General features: G+C 47.3%; 1 protein-coding gene across 2 annotated transcripts in view; it reads right to left on the reverse strand.

The window, feature by feature from the left end:
* The window catches only part of LOC109865255 (chemokine-like protein TAFA-2), a 161,197-nt gene extending 151,899 nt beyond the window's left edge, over window positions 1–9,298 (reverse strand). The window contains exon 1 of one of the 2 annotated variants that reach the window (XR_002251558.2): window positions 8,739–9,285. The gene's annotated coding sequence lies outside the window, so the exon portion shown is untranslated. Of the gene's footprint in view, window positions 1–8,738 lie in introns of both variants that reach the window. The other variant, XM_020453391.2, reaches the window with a different exon arrangement.
* Window positions 9,299–19,887: the final 10,589 nt, after the last annotated feature.

The raw sequence follows: 19,887 nt of genomic DNA on the forward strand, positions 1-19,887 counted from the left end.
CGAGCTAGTGCAGATTTGAAACAAATTGCACAAACATAGGTGTCCTAATTTGACCATGATTACAGGACAATTGGGGGGTCGAATTGGATCAAAGCCTTTCATAGACCACCTTACCTCACACCCACCATCCTAACCCTCCAACCACCATCCTAACCCTCCACCCACCATCATAAAACTCAACCCTCGATCCTAACCCTCCACCCACCATCCTAACCCTCCACCCACCATACTAACCTTCCACCCACCAGCCTAACCCTCAACCCACCATCCTAACCCTCAACCCACCATCATAACCCAACATCCTAACCCTGCACCCACCATCCAAACCCTCAACCCAACACCCTAACCCTCAACCCACCATCCTAACCCTCAACTCATCATCCTAACCCTCAACCTACCATCAAAAACCTCAGCCTACCATCCAAACCCTCCACCAACCATTCAAACATCCTAAACCTCCAACCACCATCCGAACCTTCTACCCACCATCCTAACCCTCCACCCACCACCCTAACCCTCAACACACCATCCTAACACTCAACCTACCATCAAAACCCCCTACCTACCATCCAAACCCTCCACTAACCATCCAAACCCTCCACCCACCATCCAAACCCTCCACCCACCATCCTAACATTTAACCCACCATACTAACCCACCATTCTAACCCTCCACCCACCATCCTAACCCTCAACCCACCATCCTAACCTACCATCAAAACCCTTAACCCACCATCCCAACCCTCTACCCACCATCCTAACATTCCACCCAGCATCCTAACCCACAACCAACCATCCTAACCCTCCCCCACCATCCAAACCCACAACACACCACCAAAACATGCCACCCACAATCCTAACCCTCCACCCACCGTACCAACCTTCCAAACACTATCCTAACCATCAAAACACCCTTCTAACCCTCCACCCAACCATACAAACCCTCAACCCACCATCCTAACTCTCCACACACCATCCTAACCCTCCACACACCATCCTAACCCTCCACCCTCCACCTACAATCCTAACCTTCCACCCACCATCCTCCAAACCCTCAACCCACCATTCTAACACTCCACAAAGGATCCTAACCTTCCAAACTCCATCCACCACCCTAACCTTCCACCCACCATTCTAACCCTCCACCCACAATCCTAACCCTCCAACCACCATCCCAACCTTTCAAACACTATCCTAACCATCAAAACACCCTTCTAACCCTCCACCCAACATACAAACCCTCAACCCACCATCCTAACTCTCCACACACCATTCTAACCCTCCACACACCATCCTAACCCTCAACCCACCATACAAATCCTCAAACTACAATCCAAACCCTCAATCTACCATCCAAACACTCCACCAACATTCCTAACCTTCCACTCACCATCCTAACCGTCCAACAACCATCCTAACCTTCCACCCACCATACTAAGCCTCCATCCACCATCCTAACCCTCCCCCACATCCAAACCCACAACACACCACCAAAACATGCCACCCACAATCCTAACCCTCCACCCACCGTCCCAACCTTCCAAACACTATCCTAACCATCAAAATACCCTTCTAACCCTCCACCCAACCATACAAACCCTCAACCCACCATCCTAACTCTCCACACACCATCCTAACCCTCCACACACCATCCTAACCCTCCACCCTCCACCTACAATCCTAACCTTCCACCCACTATCCTCCAAACCCTCAACCCACCATTCTAACACTCCACAAAGGATCCTAACCTTCCAAACTCCATCCACCACCCTAACCTTCCACCCACCATTCTAACACTCCACAAAGGATCCTAACCTTCCAAACTCCATCCACCACCCTAACCTTCCACCCACCATTCTAACCCTCCACCCACAATCCGAACCCACCATCCTAACATGACACCCACCATCCTAACCCTCCACCCAAAATACTAATCCTCAAACTACCATCCTAACCCTCAGCCCACCATCCTAACCCAAAATGCTAACCCTCAACCCACCATCCAAACCCTAAACTCTCAACCCACCACCACAAACCTGCAACCACCATCCTAACCCTATACCCACCATCAAAAACCTCAACCAACCATCCTAACATGCCACACCCCATCCTAACCCTCCACCCACCATCCTAACCTTCCACCCACCATCCTAACCTTCCTAACCCAACATCCTAAACCTCCACCCACCATCCTAACCCACCACCCACCATCCAAACCCTCAACCCACCATCCCAACCCACCACACACGATAATAACCTTCCACACTCCACCCACCATCCTAACACCCCAGTCACCATCCTAACCCTCAAATTACCATCCTGAACCTCAGTCCACCATCCTAACCCAAAATCCTAACCCTCCACCCTCCACCCGCCTTCCAAACCCTCAACACACCACCATAAACCTGCAACCACGATCCTAACACTCCACCAAACATCAAAATCCTCCACCCACCAGCGAAACCCTCCACCCACCATCCTAATACTCAACCCATCATCCTAATCCATCATCCTAACCCTCCACCCACCATCCTAATACTCAACCCATCATCCTAATCCATCATCCTAACCCTCCACACACCATCCTAACCGTCCACACAACATCTTAACCCTCCATGCACCATCCAAACATTCCACCCACCTCCACCTCCACCCACCATCCTAACCCTTCACCCACCATCCTAACCTTCCACCCACCATCCTAACCCACCATCCTAACCCTCCACCCATCATCCTAATGCTCAGCCCACCATCCTAACCGACCATGCTAACCCTCCACACACCATCCTAACCTTCCACACTCCACCCACCATCCTAATCCTACACTCACAATCCAACCCTCAAACTACCATCCTAACCTTCAGCCCACCATCCAAACCCAAAATCCTAACCCTCCACCCTCCATCCAAACCCTCAACTCACCACCATAAACCTGCAACCACCATCCTAACACTCCACCAAACATCATAATCTTCCACCCACCATCGTAAACCTTCACCCACCATCCAAACACTCCACCCACCATCCAAACACTCCACCCACCATCCTAGCCCTCCACCCATCCTAAATCTCAAACCACCGTACTAACCCTCACCCACAATCTTAACAAAACATCCTAACCCTCCACCAAAATCCAAACCCTCAACCTACCATCCAAACCCTACACCAACCATCTTAACCTTCCACCCTCCATCCAAACCCTCCACCCGCCATAATAACCTTCCTAACCCACCATCCTAACTCTCCACCCACCCACCACACTAACCCTCTACCCACCATCCTAACCCTCCACACACGATACTAACCTTCCACACTCCACCCACAACCCTAACCTTCCACCCACCAATCTAACCCACCATCCTAACACACCATCCTAACCCTCCACCCTCCACCCACCATCCAAACCCTCAACCCACCATTCTAACATGCCAACCACCATCCTAACCCTCCACCCACCATCCTAACCTTCCAGCCACCATCCTAACCTTCCTAACCCACCATCCAAACGCTCCACCCACCATCCTAACGCTCAACCCACCATCCAAAACCTCAACCCACCACCCTAATCATCCACACACGATCCTAACCTTCCACACTATACCAACCACCCTAAATTCCCACCCACCATCCAAACCCTCAACCCACCATCCTAACCCTCAACCCACCATCCTACCCCTCAACCCACCATCCTAACATGCCACCCACCATCCTAACCTTCCACCCACCATCCTAACCTTCCTAACCCACCATCCAATGCTCTACACACCATCCGAACCCTCCAACCACCATCCACCATCCTTACCTAACATCTTAACCCTCCGCCCACCATCCAAACCCTCAACACACCACCCTAACCCTCCACCCACCATCCTAACCCTAAATCCCACCATCCTAACCTTCAACCCATCATACAGAATACTCAACAAACCATCCAGACCATCCACATACAAAACTAACCTTCCACCCACCATCAAAACCATCCACCCACTATCCTAACCTTCAACCCACCATCCTAAACCTCCACCCAACATCCTAAACATTAGCCCACCATCCTAACCCACTATCCTAACCCTCCACACTCCATCCAAACCCTCAACACACCATCACAACCCTCAACCAACCATCCTAATCCTCCACCCAACATCCAAACCCTCCACCCACCATACAAACTCTTAACCCACCATCCTAACATGCCAACCACCATCCTAACCCTCCACCCACCATCCTAACCTTCCATCCACCACCCTAACCCTCCACCCACCATCCTAACCCTCCACCCACCATCCTAACCTTCCACCCACCATCCTAACCATCCACCCACCATTCTAACCATCAACCCACCATCCTAACCCAACATCCTGAGATTCCTGAGATTGCCATAGATTGGAAAGCTGCCGCGGTCATCCCCCTTTGACACTCTAGACCCAAACTGCTACAGACCTATATCTATTCTAACCTGCCTTTCTAAGGTCTTCGAAAGCCAAGTTAACAAACAGTTTACCGACCATTTCGAATCCCACCGTACCTTCTCCATTATGCAATCTGGTTTCAGAGCTGGTAATGGGTGCACCTCAGCCACACTCAAGGTCCTAAACGATATCATAAAAGTAATTGATAAGAGACATTACTGTGCAGCCGTATTCATCGACCTGGCCAAGGCTTTAGACTCTGTCAATCACAACATTCTTACTGGCAGACTCAACAGCCTTGGTTTCTCAAATGATTGCCTATCCTGGTTCACCAACTACTTCTCTGATAGAGTTCAGTATGTCAAATCGGAGGGCCTGTTGTCCGAACCTCTGGCAGTCTCTATGGGGGTGCCACAGGGTTCAATTCTCGGGCCGACTCTCTTCTCTGTATACATCAATGATGTCGCTCTTGCTGCTGGTGATTCATTGATCTACCTCTACGCAGACGACACCATTCTGTATACCTCTGGCCCTTCTTTGGACACTGTGTTAATTAACCTCCAGATGAGCTTCAATGCCATACAACTCTCCTTCCGTGGACTCCAACTGCTCTCACGTGCAAGTAAAACTAAATGCATGCTGTTCAACTGATCGCTGCCCGCACCTGCCCGCCCGTCCAGCATCACTACTCTGGACGGTTCTGACTTAGAATAACTGCAAATACCTAGGTGTCTGGTTAGACTGTAAACTCTCGTTCCAGACTCACATTAAACATCTCCAATCCAAAACTAAATCTAGAATCGGCTGCCGATTCCGCAACAAAGCATCCTTCACTCATGCTGTCAAACATACCCTCGTAAAACTGACTATCCTACCGATCCTCGACTTCGGGGATGTAATTTACAAAATAGCCTCCAACGCTCTACTCAACAAATTGGATGCAGTCTACCACAGTGCCATCCGTTTTGTCACCAAAGCCTCATATACTACCCACCACTGCGACCTGCACGCTCTCGTTGGCTGGCCCTCGCTTCATACTCGTCGCCAAACCCACTGGCTCCAGGTCATCTACAAGTCTGTGCTAGGTAAAGCCCTGCATTATCTCAGCTCACTGGTCACCATAGCAGCACCCACTCGTAGCATGCGCTCCAGCAGGTATATCTCACTGGTCACCCCCAAAGCCAATTCTTTCTTCGGCCGCCTCTCCATCCAGTTCTCTGCTGCCAATGACTGGAACGAACTGCAAAAATCACTGACGCTGGAGACTCTTACCTCCTCACTAGCTTTAAGCACCAGCTGTCATTGGCAGCTCACAGATCACTGCACCTGTACATTGCTCATCTGTAAATAGCTCATCCAATCTACCTCATCCCCATACTGTATGTATTTATTTATCTTTCTCCTTTGCACCCCAGTATCTCTACTTGCACATTCATCTTCTGCACATTCTACCATTCCAATGTGTAATTGCTATTTTGTAATTACTTCGCCCCCATGGCCTATTTATTGCCTTAACTCTCTAATCCTACCTCATTTCCACATGCTGTATATAGATTTTTATACTGTATTATTGATTGTATGATTGTTTATTCCATGTGTAACTCTGTGTTGTTGTATGTGTCAAACTGCTTTGCTTTATCTTGGCCAGGTCGCAGTTGCAAATGAGAACTTGTTCTCTAGCCCACCTGGTTAAATGAAGGTGAAATAAAATCAAATATAACCCCCCACCCACCATCCAAACCCTCAACCCTACCATCTGAACCCTTAACCCACCATCCGAACCCTCCACCCACCATCCTAACCTGCCACCCACCATCCTAACCCTCAACCCACCATCCAAACCCAACATCCTAACCACTCACCATCCAAACCCTCAACCCACCATCCAAACCCAACATCTTAACCCTCCACTCACCATCCAAACCCTCAACCCACCATCCAAACCCAACATCCTAACCCTCCACTCACCATCCAAACCCTCAACCCACCATCCAAACCCAACATCCTAACCCTCAACCTACCATCCAAACCCTCAACCCACCATCCTAACCTACCATCCAAACCCAACATCCTAACCCTCCACTCACTATCCAAACCCTCAACCCACCATCCTAACCCTCAACCTACCATCCAAACCCTCCACCCACCAACCTAACCCTCAACCCTCCACCCACCATCCTAACCCTCCACCCACCATCCTGACCCTCCACCCCAATACATTCTCATGAATTGTCCACCATCGTTTACATCCAGTTTAACTGTCACAGGCACTGACGCCCAAATAATCCCAATGTGGCCTTTGCTCCATCTGTCAGCAATACCTACCAATAACACAGCCCAATAAACCCCCCTCAGAACAAGCAGCTCCGGGGGCTACTGACGGCAATCTATAAAACACTGTAATGGGTTGCCTGTCAGCGGGTGTGAAAGGGAAGATCTAACCCTCCTCTGACTCTCTGGAGGGACTTCAATTAATCACAGCAGAGCTGTATCGCCGCCACGCAATGAGATCCATAAGGTTATTACCATCAGTGTTCCGCAGGATGAAATGCGATGATAGCACTAATTGCAGAAAAACAGCTGACCGCACAATGCATATCAGGGGGATGAAGGACAGATGAAAGAAAGGAGAACCAGGAAGGATCATATAGTCAGACGAAGATAAAGAGCTGAGGGTGTTGAAGAAGGAGGGAGGAAGAGAGAGAGAGAGAGAGAGAGAGAGAGAGAGAGAGAGAGAGAGAGAGAGAGAGAGAAAGAGAAAGAGAGAACAGAAGAAGGAATATGCACCACTGTGCTGTGGTGGTGTGTGGCATAAGCATAAATATCTACAGTGGCAGACAAGGAAAAGCAAGGCTGATTTCCTACGAGGACAGTGTTTGTTTCCCCAAATCACAAATCCACTGTTTCTCTGTCTCCTTCATCAGACACCTGATTTGTTGGAGCATTGAGAGTAAACAGAAAAAGTCACATTTAAAAGACAGATCCCATAATGTGAATAGTCAAATCCACTGCCTCCTCCAATGTGCATTGTCTTAGCATAGGGAGCTCATCTTTTCCTAGTTGTCAACACACAGATTGTTTAGATAATAACTTCTGAGAAACAGACTTGATTGTGAATTGATCAAAGACTTCATTTTTGAATTAATCAAAGACTTCGTTTTGAGTTTAATGTTAACAAACTAAGTTATTAGTCATACAAGTCATGTATATTTTTTGTTAAGCTGATTCATTGAAGCAAACATTAGTGTGAAATATTCCCTGAACTGCACCAGAAAAATGGTGCTGCACCCAAACAGGACAGACAGATTAAAGGCAATACATCACACATCCATGTGATTACAGTTGAGTATGCGATTAAGGGTCTCCGCCATTCACCACTCCATCATGCAGCAATATACAGTATATTATATAGGCCTACAATGAGGGGTACATAAAACAGTCTGTGTGTGTGTGTGTGTGTGTGTGTGTGTGTGTGTGTGTGTGTGTGTGTGTGTGTGTGTGTGTGTGTGTGTGTGTGTGTGTGTGTGTGTGTGTGTAATGTGAGAGAGAGGGGGGGGGGGGGGTCTACCATTGCATGCTTTAATTATTAGAATTTCTTCAAAATGCCCTCAGTTATGGGATTCACATTATGAGAGAAGTTATCCACTCACAGACCTGTATCTGAGCTGCACCAGGAACTGTGATATACACTGGATACAATTATTTAATGTTTCTTCTCATTTTATTATTGAAATGAAACCCATCACAACTCATTTACAGCATCATTGAATATTAGGCCTATGTTCATATGGATCTCATTCATAACCTCGTGTGCCAACTTTTGATGCAGATTCTGTGGGCTAATATGCAGCTACCCATAAGGAGCACGGTGTTTTACACACATGATAAAGAGAAGAAACCAATACCCAACACTCTCTAGATAACATGTTTAGACACACGTGAACGCTTTAGTCATCAACCATTGTTTATTGGGATTGTATTGGTTTGCATATCCATCTAAGATAATGGTTTGCATGCATCTATCCCTATCACAAATGAAGCACACGTAAAATTAGAGTTTTCGTAAACAAAAATAATAATTACCACAAAAAGGTATTTGAACATCGGATGGATTGTTCAGTATGTAAAAAAGTCACATTTTTAAGTCTGTAGAAATCGCTGTAAATTCATATATTAAGTCCACAGAATGTGATTGATGTAGGCTATTCGATACAGTGCACAGACGTGTTATGCTCACACAATAAGCGTTAATAATTTCGATGTATAAAAATACCAAGTGATTTAGACGTGATGAAATTATGTAGCCTATTGATAAAATCGTTAAACCTACCTGTCGTTGTGCTGTCAATTAATCCCGGGAAATTCCCCTCTCATTTGCTCTCCATTTTCAAAAACAAAAACAGGGTAATGTTAAAGAAATACAATTTCCTTTAGCCCGTGGATGTGCCCACCACGACAAAACATAACCTAGGAAAAAGGTGTAGACATCAAGCTTTCAAAACGCCAAATCCCTGAGTCAAAAGATGTCAAAAGAAAATGTAGCCTATTGCATAGACTTTCAAGCTCGACCGGGCTCCCGGCTTAATCGGTCGACTGCATATATAGCAACTCTCAAGTCTTCTAAAGTTCCTGGTCCTTTAGCGTTTTTTCACAACTTCCCAACCGCAAAAGCAAGAGAGCTTGAAAGCAACGACTGATAGTCAATCATTGTTTCTACAGAACAGATTGTTCTTAATGCAGTTCATCCAATATTGTTTCGTTCATGTGTTGTGTGTAGACTGTCTCTTCACGGTCCAGACGACGCATTTGAGATGAGGGGTCCACTCCGGAGCGTTAGCAACGGCAGGCAGAGGAGGACACGCACCTGAGACAAGTGTATTATTTCAATCTACATTACCAGTGAGCCCGGGAAAATACTGACTACGATGATTTGGCGCCACTCAGTGGTATTTTCACTTCCGGCCTTGGCCTCGTGCAATAAATATGGCTCATAAAGCGCTAATAATAGGAAATTAGATTTATCCTCTTAAATGTGATGCTTTATTGAAGATTTGATGTGTCTTTGATATACTGTATGGTGCCAAGGAAATTGCAAGTACAAAAAGGTGGCCTGTCACACATGCACATTGTAATTAATTGCATATTAGAGTTGGATCGAAATAATGGGCCTACCTGGAGGAAATAATGGGTAGGTCTACCTGGAGGAAATAATGGGCCTACCTGGAGGAAATAATGGGTAGGTCTACCTGGAGGAAATAATAAGTAGGCCTACCTGGAAGAAATGATGGGTAGGCCTACCTGGAGGAAATGATGGGTAGGACTACCTAGAGGAAATAATGGGTAGGCCTACCTGGAGGAAATAATGGGTAGGACTACCTGGAGGAAATGATGGGTAGGTCTACCTGGAGGAAATAATGGGTAGGTCTACCTGGAGGAAATGGGGGAGGGTCATGCTTTTTCAATTTCAGTCAAGGGGAGGATTTAGTATATATATATATATATTAAAAATGTTGTCCAGGTTGAGGGTAATGTCATTTGTAATTGATGAAATTTCTATATTTCTCAGTGTTTTATAATGACTTGCTTATTAGGCTAAATATCGATGTGTGCCCAGTGCTGCCTCTCATCTCTGATTCTCTGCAGTGCTCGCAATATCAAGTGTACCTGTAGGCTATTTACTGTGGTCTCAATCAAATGATCCATAGGCTATAGGCTACAAACTGCATGCTCGGAGAAGCACAGAGCAAAAAATATATATTTCTAAGGTAGCTGCTGGGATGGCATGAATAAAACTAGGCTGCATTACACACTGCAATGGATATTCCAACGCTGAGCCCCAGCCTGCTATTCTGTTGCTGATCAAAACTGGTTTTGTGTGCTGCCTAACCAATGTCTGTGCTGTGTAGGCCTATGGTGCCAGTTCATGAGGAGAGTCAAAGGCTTATTCCGAAAATAATTTTTGATTAGGCTTAGTCTTGCGCATGGACTAGCCTGTAGCCTATGTTCAGATCAGTTTGAGAAGGAGCATGCGAAGATGAGGAGGACCGGAGGTAAACTTTGATAGCTTGCTACTACTATAATATATTTTTTTATTAAAAACAATATGTTTCTCGCCCATGATGTAGGCCTATTTATCAGAGTTATTGACCTCACAATAAACCAGACTTGAGTAACTTACATTGTGGTGCTGAAACTTGAACTCTCAATAGACCCAGATCTAGCCTACTGTCAATTTGGGATGATGGTATCGCTAATGCACAATGAAAAAAAAATCTGATGTTTCATTTTAAATGTTCAAACTCATCCAAGAAAGTACCTTACTAAATGTATTAATGTATGCATTTATAACTCATTTTGACAATAGCCTTCAAGAAGCCCTAAGGAAGGTAGCAAACAGGCATTCTCAGACACAGGCACTATGTCTGAGAATGCCTGTTTGTGCCCCCGCACATTGACACATTGACTCTGTACCGGTACCCCCTGTATATAGCCCCGCTATTGTTATTTACTGCTGCTCTTTAATTATTTGTTTTTGTTATCTCTTACTTTTTTCTCTCTGTCTTTTCTTAGAACTGCATTGTTGGTTAAGCATTTCACTGTAAGGTCTACACCTGTTGTATTCAGCATTTCACTGTAAGGTCTACACCTGTTGTATTCAGCATTTCACTGTAAGGTCTACACCTGTTGTATTCGGCGCATGTGACAAATAAAATTGGATTCGATTTGAATGGAGTAGAAACCTGGAGGAAACTGACGACAAGGAGATGGTTGAAAGAGGTGCTTTGGAAAGGCTGTAGCACAAAGCAGCAAAAGGATAACTAATTGTTAGGATTTCAGAGAAGCCCTGACCTTGATTGTCTGCATGAAAAAATCTTCAGAGAGCAGCTGATGTGTTATAATATGCATTATGTCCCTGACATACTCAGGTTGGCAGTACGCTCCTGTTGTTCTCAGACTCACTCTCACCTCCCAAAGCATTACCACTCAGTCTAAAAGGGTTTCTCTCTAGTAATTGCATTATTATCTCTCCATTTCTCAAGCGTTGTATTTTGTCTTCCCCAAAAGACAGGAATGGGCGGAATAATCAAGATAATGCTTTGAAATCGCCTCCGGAGAGAGGAGGCAAACATTTGGATTTGACTTTGATTGCTTTTGGACACCCTCGGAGTGTTATCATCATAAACTCAAGCTATCTACCTCTCAGAGAACACACACACACACACACACACACACACACACACACACACACACACACACACACACACACACACACACACACACACACACACACACACACACACACACACACACACACAAACACACACACGCACACACACACACACACACGCACAGTGAACAGAGCCAGTGGGCAGGACATGAAAATCACTGCATGACTGATAATTCATGTTCGGGGGAAAAACATCTGGCCATTTTAATTGACTTATGACATTATATTCTGTGTCGTTATTGAAGGAACTTACTGAAGTCATGGCTACAGACATCGCATCACTCCTTACAGAATGTGTAATTGTAAAAATCCATGCCTTTAAATTATACCGTCATACAGTTTGTGTTTTGATGTGTCTATCAAAACACAAACCAGAATGTGTAGATTTAACAGGGAGCTTTGGATCACTAGAAGCCTGTCAACAACTTCCCCACCACAAACAAACATAAACACACACATAAACACACACGTACACACACACATAACATAAGTGCGCACAAGTACACTCATGCACTGACACACCTGCATACTAAAATGGGATTATCTCATTAATCTCCAGTGCTAATGTGTATTTACATTGTAAGGGGAGCAGCAGCTCATTCCACTGACACATTTCTGTGGACACACTGCTCTCATTAAGTCATGTGATTGGATGGCTTCAGCCATGAGGTAAGGCTCCACAAGGAGAAATCAAAGCAATCCCAGCCCTGGAGTCATACCCACACATCTTTATTATGGGCATACTTCACCAAGGTCCCAGCATTAGACAGATAGAGGGATTGCCATGAAGCCTCATGGCCATTCAACACTGTTCCTAGTATGTGCCAGGTCACATAACGGGCAACTTCTGTAGCTAAATCTATGAGGGGGAATTCAATTATATGGGGATGCTATCATATGCACATTTGACATCTCCCGTGAAAGACCTCAGCTGTGAATAATAGTGAAAGCAGTGAGTACAAAGTGGGACTGATGAGTTTTCTGTGTCGACCCCGCATAGACTACAATGTCAGCCCCTGCTTTCTCTCAATTCAGCAGGGGGGGAAATAACACTGAAACACTCCCAGGCCCAATGGAGGGAAATTATTGTGGTGGCTCTGCTTAAAATAACAGGCCCTGTGAGTGGAGTAACCTCCTTGCCTCCTCCCCAGGCAGTCCTCGTCCTGAACCCGTCCCTGTCTTCACCGTGGATGGGATGAAGACGGTGTGACATCCAGCAAAAAAGTGCAGGAGGTAAAATAGGAGGCATAATGGCCTCTGGGATGTAGCTGTCCATCAATTATTCAGCAGCAGCAGCAGTTAATGCCCCTTGATTCAACAGGTCCGCAGACTCACAGACACTTATTTTCGTCTTCCGTCATTTTGACCACAGATAGAGGATACCCAGGAGAAAGGCAGAGAGACGCATTAGGCTTTACGGCTACTACAATAGTCTTTGTACCAGGTCTTTCCAAGTATCTACTCCATCCAAATACTGGCTGCAGCCTTCACTAATGGGTTTGCATCAAGTGGCATTGTAAATGTACTGTAGTTTCCACTTTTCAGCTACCTTCGCTCCCAGTGGCAATTCTCTCAACTGCAAGAATATGGAAAATAGAAGACTAGTGAAGATATTGCTGCAATTTGTTGCATATAAGCTAATAAAAGAGAAAGCCCCTCCATTGATCTTCACTAGTCTTCTATCATATTTCAAGAGTTTTCCACCCTTTCTGTTTTTCATCAAAAGTAACATAGCTAAATGCCAAAGACAGGATGAAAAGTTGAAACAATAAGAATGCCTTGTGCTGTAATAATATGAAACCAATATGTCCTGGTTTGTGAAATTAATTTGACCATTTAATACCACAACACCCACTCTCAATGCTTCATATCAATAAGAAACTTTTGGTTCCACAAATCAGACTGCAGTAAAATTCTAAGATCTAATCCACAGATTGGTAATCAGTGCTGCCTCTTTATCTGTTAATATAACTATAATGATGTGGTTTTTGGATGAAAGTATGTAAGGGATAATCAACGAGGAGGTATGCATTCTATGGGAAATAATTAACAACGTGCAAGGTGTGTTCCACGACATGCTAGCGGACTGGAACTGACTTTCCACTGAGTTGAATTATTTTCCAGAGAACGCATAGAGCCCCGAGTTGATTATCCCTTTTATACCATGGCTATAATTTAACACAATTGCCTCTATACAGTAAATGTGTTCATGTGTAGCTAGCAAGTTTACTAGATAACTACAGTAGTTGCGGTGGTAACCAAACAAACAGACTTGCTAGCAGATATCAGGTTGACTGGCATGTCGGACCCTGCGAACACTGGGTACTGGTAAGTACAACACAACAAACAAACAGCATAACTCCTACCACACAGCTGTCTGTGCGGGTCGCTACACAGCCCCTCCACCACAAAGTCCCTTGTCCCCGAGAGAACAAACAAAGTCTTTGAAGCGACCCGGATGTCTCCTTTGCCTGCGTGGCCGTGATGGGAGATAGAGTGTCCAGATGTGGAACAGGGGGCTCAGTCCATGGTAGGGGCCTTCCCCTCTGGGGCCCAGGGAATGAAGGCAGGACATGGGGGACAAGGATGAGGGAACAGTATATATACGGTACGTGGCTCCGGAGAACCACTCGATGCTTAGGAAATGTCATTGCCAGAGGGGGGGATTGTGGGGGTCCCTGGGGTTTGGGGAGAAGAGGCCCCTCTGTATGGGGCTCTCCAGGACGCTGCCTTTCTTTCTCAGGGGGCTGTAGATCTAGACCAGCTCCCCAGCCACAAAGTGCCTTCCCCGGATGTGCGCATCATAGTTCGTCTTCTGCCTCACACCTGCATTCAGCAGCTGCTCTCTTGCGAATGTGTGGGCTGTCTCCAGGCGGTCCTGGAGTCTTCGGGCATACACTAGGCCCCGGGGGAACAGGAGGGGCATCTAGGGGCCGACCAAACGCCATCTCCGCAGGGGTGTGGATCTCTCTCCCCAGCATGAGGAGGGCAGGCGTGCAGGAGGTCTTGGACAGCGAAGCGGCATACAGCTGCTCTTTTGATGATGGGCAGGTACATGTCCCAGTCACACTGGTGTTTAGCAGAGACAATGCTGTCCAAGCGTTTTGTTGAAACGCTCCACAAGGCCATCACTTTGAGGATGGAGAGGAGCAGTTCGGGTCTTGTGCAGACCCAGCCTCTCACACACGGTGGCGAACACACAGGACTCAAAATTTCTGCCTTGGTCACTGTGGGTGGACTCCGCAGCTCCAAACCCACTTTCAGGGCTTCGACAATGGTCTCTGCGTCCTGGTCAGGCAGAGCATAGGCATTGTGCCATTTTGTGAAGTAGTCCATGAGCACTCAGTGGTTTCCAGTGTCTGTGGTGGAGAAGGGCCCAACTACATCCACTCCCACCCTCTCCATGGGATCCCCAACTGGGAACTGTTGGAGCTTAGCATGAGAACGGCCTCGGGGGCCCTTTCTCACTGCGCAGTTGTCACAGCAGCGGCAAAAGTGCTCCACATCCCTCTTGTGCTGCCCCCAGTAAAAGCCCTGACGAAGGTGGCAGAGGGTTTTTGTGACCCCAAAGTGTCCAGTCCCCACCCTCCCATGAGTACCCTGAAGCACAGCCTCTCCCAGTGCTCTTGGGACCCCCACCTGCCACCTCTCCCGTAGCTGGCTTGCCCGCTGTAGCACACCATGCCCGCTGTAGCACACCATCAACTAGCCGCAGTCTCTCAAACTTTGACCACAAACCATTGGTCTTGTGTGAGAGTGCTGCTACCTCTTCCCACGGTGGCCTCAGCTGCAACTCTACCCACCATAGCATTGGCTGTAGGTCTGTGTCCCGTCCCTGCTGCTGCCCCCATTCAGCCACGTCGACAGTCTGCAGCTCACAGCAGACAGGCCAGCTTGCCCGACACACTGTGGCCCAGACCCCCTCCTCCGCACACAGCTCTCTCTCACGGGCCTCTCTCCCCTCAAAGTAGCAGCGCCTGTCTGCAGTATAGGGCCGACGGGACATGGCGTCGGCGTAGGAGTGGCGTGCCCCTGCCCTGTGCACCACTGTGAAGTCGTACGGCTGAAGCTCCTCCAACCTGCCCCTCTGGCTCTTTGAAAGATATGAGCCACTGGAGAGCAGAGGGGTCAGTATTTACAGTAAAGGGCAGGCCACCCAGTTAGTACTTTAAATGTTTGATGGAAGCCACAATAGCGAGGAGCTCCCACCGGGAGACACAGTAGAGGCGCTCATGTTTGTTGAATGTTTTGCTGAAGTACGCCACCACTCTCTCCCCCTCTGGCGACACCTGGGTCAGCATCCCACCCATACCCACATTGCTTGCATCTGTCTCCAAGATAAAGGGCAAGGTGAGGTCAGGGGTGCGAGCACAGGGACCTCGATCGGTGCAAGTTTGAGGGTGCTGAAGGCCTCCTTGCACTCCACTGTCCAAGTGAAGACCTTGTCTTTCGGCAGCAGGCGGTTCAGGGGAGCAGCGACGCTTGAGAAGCCCCGTACAAACCTCCTGTAGTATTGAGGCAAGGTCCAGGAAGCTCTTCAGCTATTGCTGGTCGGTGGAGGTGGGACAGCCCCCACTTTGTCCTCCATGGTGCTGATACCCTCCTCCCCCACTTGGTGGCCCAAGAAGGTCACCTCATTCCTCATGAAGTCGCACTTCTCGGGGTGGGGCTTCAGGCCTGCGGCAGCCACCCTCTCCAGGGCACGCCGTAGCGTTCCCAGGACTGACAGGAAGGAGCTGCAATGGGCCAGGATTTCGTCAAATTATATCAGACACTCCTGTCGGGGAATGCCATCCAGCACCCTGTCCAGCAAAAACTCAAAAGTAGCTGGAGCGTTGCACAGGCCGAAGCACAGGACCTTTAACTGCCAGTGTCCACTGTTAGTGGAGAACACAGTTTTGGCTCTGGCCTCTGGGGAGATGGGCACCTGCCAGTAGCCACTGCTGAGGTCTAGTGAGGAGAACCAGGAGGACCCCCTAACCAGGTCCAGCGACTCATTGATACATGGTATGGGGTTTGAGTCCTTCCTGGTTACCTCATTCAGCCGCCTGTAGCACAAAGCCCTTCGGTCCGCCCCCCAGAATCCGCACGAAGCACAGTCGCAGAAGCACCCATGCCCACTTCAGCCACCATCCTTATAGCACTCTCCCTCAAAGGGCCTCTGTGCTCCGATGCCCTGGCGATCTCCTCTGCCAGATCCTCTAACATCCATACACACGCATCTCCTTGGTCATGATCGTCCCCTGCCTCCTCCTTCACTTACGGATTCCCTCAAAGCATTTTCAACCCCGTTCTCCACGTAACATTTGCTAGCCACGGTAGTCAGCTAGCTAGCCGGCTAAGTTTTATCGAAGTTTTTACTTACATGTAATGTAATGACCTAGCTCGATCATAAATGAACAAATGTCCAGGCAGAGGATTGCGTTTACGAATTCCCGGTTTATTAACCAAACTCAACACAGGCTACTGTTTGGTCATAGCCCATGCCAAATAACCCAAGTAAAACAGTATCAAACAACAGTGACGCATCTCTTGTTAAGACCAAATGTAAAGAGAGAGAACAATGGCTAAGCATGGTCTTAAACTTGCAGTGCTCCACCACCCTTCCAAACCACCCCGCCTGGCACCGGAACATTCCAAGCATTCCCGTGGTTGGCAGATATCAGGTTGGCTGGCATGTCGGACCCTGCGAACACTGGGTACTGGTAAGTACAACACAACATAACAACAGTATAACTCCCAACACACAGATGTCTGTGCGGGTCGCTATAGTACTTAAATAAAAATACTTTAAAGTGCTACTTAAGTTGTTTTTTGGGGTATTTGTACTTTACTTTACTAATTATATTTTTGACAACTTTTACTTATACTACACTACATTCCTAAAGAAAATAATGTACGTTTTATTCCATACATTTTCCCTGACACCCAAAAGTACATTTTGAATGCTTGCATGACAGGAATACGCTTATCAAGAGAACATCCCTGGCCATCCCCACTACCTCTGATCTGGCAGACCCACTAAACACATGCTTTGATTGTAAATTATGTCTGAATGCTGTGTGCCCCTGGCTATCCGTACATTTTAAAAACAAGAAAATGATGCTGTCTGGTTTGCTTAATGTCACGACTTCCGCCGAAGTCGGCTCCTCTCCTTGTTCGGGCGGCGTTCGGCAGTCGACTTCACCGGCTTTCTAGCCATCTCCACTCCATTTTTCATGTATCCATTTGTTTTGTCTTGTTCCCTGCACACCTGGTTTTCATCCCCCAATCAATCTACATGTATGTATTCCCGTTGTTCCTCATCATGTCTTTGTGTGAGATTGTTTGTGTTACGTGTGTATTGTTGACGCGCCAGACTGGCTTGTTTTTTCCATGTTATTTTTCACGAAGATGTTTATTGTTAAACATAATTCTTGTGACTGTTTTGCACGTTTTGCACTTTTGCCTAAATAAAGTGTGCGTCTGTTCACAAATCTCTGCTCTCCTGCACCTGACTTTGCTACCAGTACGTACACATCTGACACTTAATATAAGGAATTTGAAATGATTTATACTTTTATTTTTACTTTTGATACTTAAGTATATTTTAGCAGTAACATTTACTTTTGATATTTATGTATATTTAAAACCAAATACTTTTAGACATTTACTCAAATAGTACTCTACTGGGTGACTTTCACTTTTACTTGAGACATTTTCTATTAAGGTATCTCTTTACTTTTACACAAGTATGACAATTGGGTACTTTTTCCACCACAGCTTGCTAGTTTCGCAAACCAAACCATCTGTCACGACTTCAGCCGAAGTTGGTCCCTCTCCTTCTTCGGGCGGTGTTCGGCGGTTGACATCACCAGCTTTCTAGACACCACCGATCTATGTTTCATTTTCATTTTGTTTTGTCTTGATCATACACACCTGGTTTCTAATCCATTAATTATGTTCCTTATTTAACCCTCTGATTTCCCTCTCTGTTTTGTGTGTTATTGTTTGCCATGTGGGTTCTCGTTGTTCGTGCTTGGGATTATAGTATTTGTACCTAGTTGGAATCTTACTTATTTTGGAGTAAATTTTGGATGATTACTCAGAACTGTGTCCTGCGCCTGACTCTGCATTTTGTCATGTTACCTACGTCCTCACAGAATAATGCACCAACAAATGGAGTCAGCAGGTACAGCCAGCCCTCCTCTCCCAATGGAGGAGCGTGTTCAGCAGCACGCGACCATGTTACAGAGTCTCGGCACAGCCATGGATTGCGTGCTGCAAACCATGGACCGATTGGAGAGAGGGGGTTTTCCGGTTCACCAATCAGCACCTTCCCAGCTCCCACATCAACTGATCCAGAGATCCACACTTCCTTCACCAGAATCCAGTGGGATTCGACCCTCGCTCCCGGGAGCATATGATGGAACGGCTGCCGGGTGCCAGGGGTTCCTACTCCAGCTGGAGCTCTACCTGGCAGCTATTCAGCCAGCCCCCTCAGGACGCGAGAGAGTGAGTGCCCTCATCGCTTGTCTGACTGGAAAAGCACTGGTCTGGGCCAACGCCATCTGGGGAGAAGAAGGCCCAACGTTGGACAATTACGAAGATTTCACCCGCTGCTTCCGGGCGGTTTTCGATCATCCTCCTGAGGGGAGAGCGGTAGGGGGAACTTTTGTTCCATTTAAGACAAGGGATGAGGAGTGCTCAAGAGTTCGCTCTGGATTTTAGAACTCTGGCCGCCGGCGCAGGATTGAATGAGCGGGCCCTGATCGACCGCTACAGGTGTAGTTTATGCGAGGACCTTCGTAGGGAGTTAGCCTGCAGGGACACCACCCTTAATCTGTACCAGCTGGTGGACCTATCCATCCGGCTGGATAACCTGTTGGCATCCCGCGGACGTCCAGATCGGGGTCTGTCAATTCCATCCCCCAGCGCCTGTGATCCTACCCCTATGCAGCTGGGAGGTGCTGCTATGAGGGGGACCGGAGGGGGCACCGTTCCCTGCACCAACTGTGGCCGCAGAGCACACACTGCTGGTCGGTGCTGGGGAGGTTTTCCAGGTAATCGAGGTGGCAGGCAGAGCACTGGTGGATCATATCAGGTGAGTAGGCACACACCTCACCCAGAGCTCCCTGTTGCACACATGTGGTTGTATGTAGCCTTTCCTGAATTTTCCCAGCATTCCCAGCATAAAGCACTAGTAGATTCAGGCGCAGCTGGGAACTTTATTGACCGTACCTTTGCACTTAATTTAGGGATTCCTATTGTT

Source organism: Oncorhynchus kisutch, linkage group LG1, assembly GCF_002021735.2.
Source record: "Oncorhynchus kisutch isolate 150728-3 linkage group LG1, Okis_V2, whole genome shotgun sequence".
In the NCBI taxonomy this organism is placed as follows: Eukaryota; Metazoa; Chordata; class Actinopteri; order Salmoniformes; family Salmonidae; genus Oncorhynchus; species Oncorhynchus kisutch.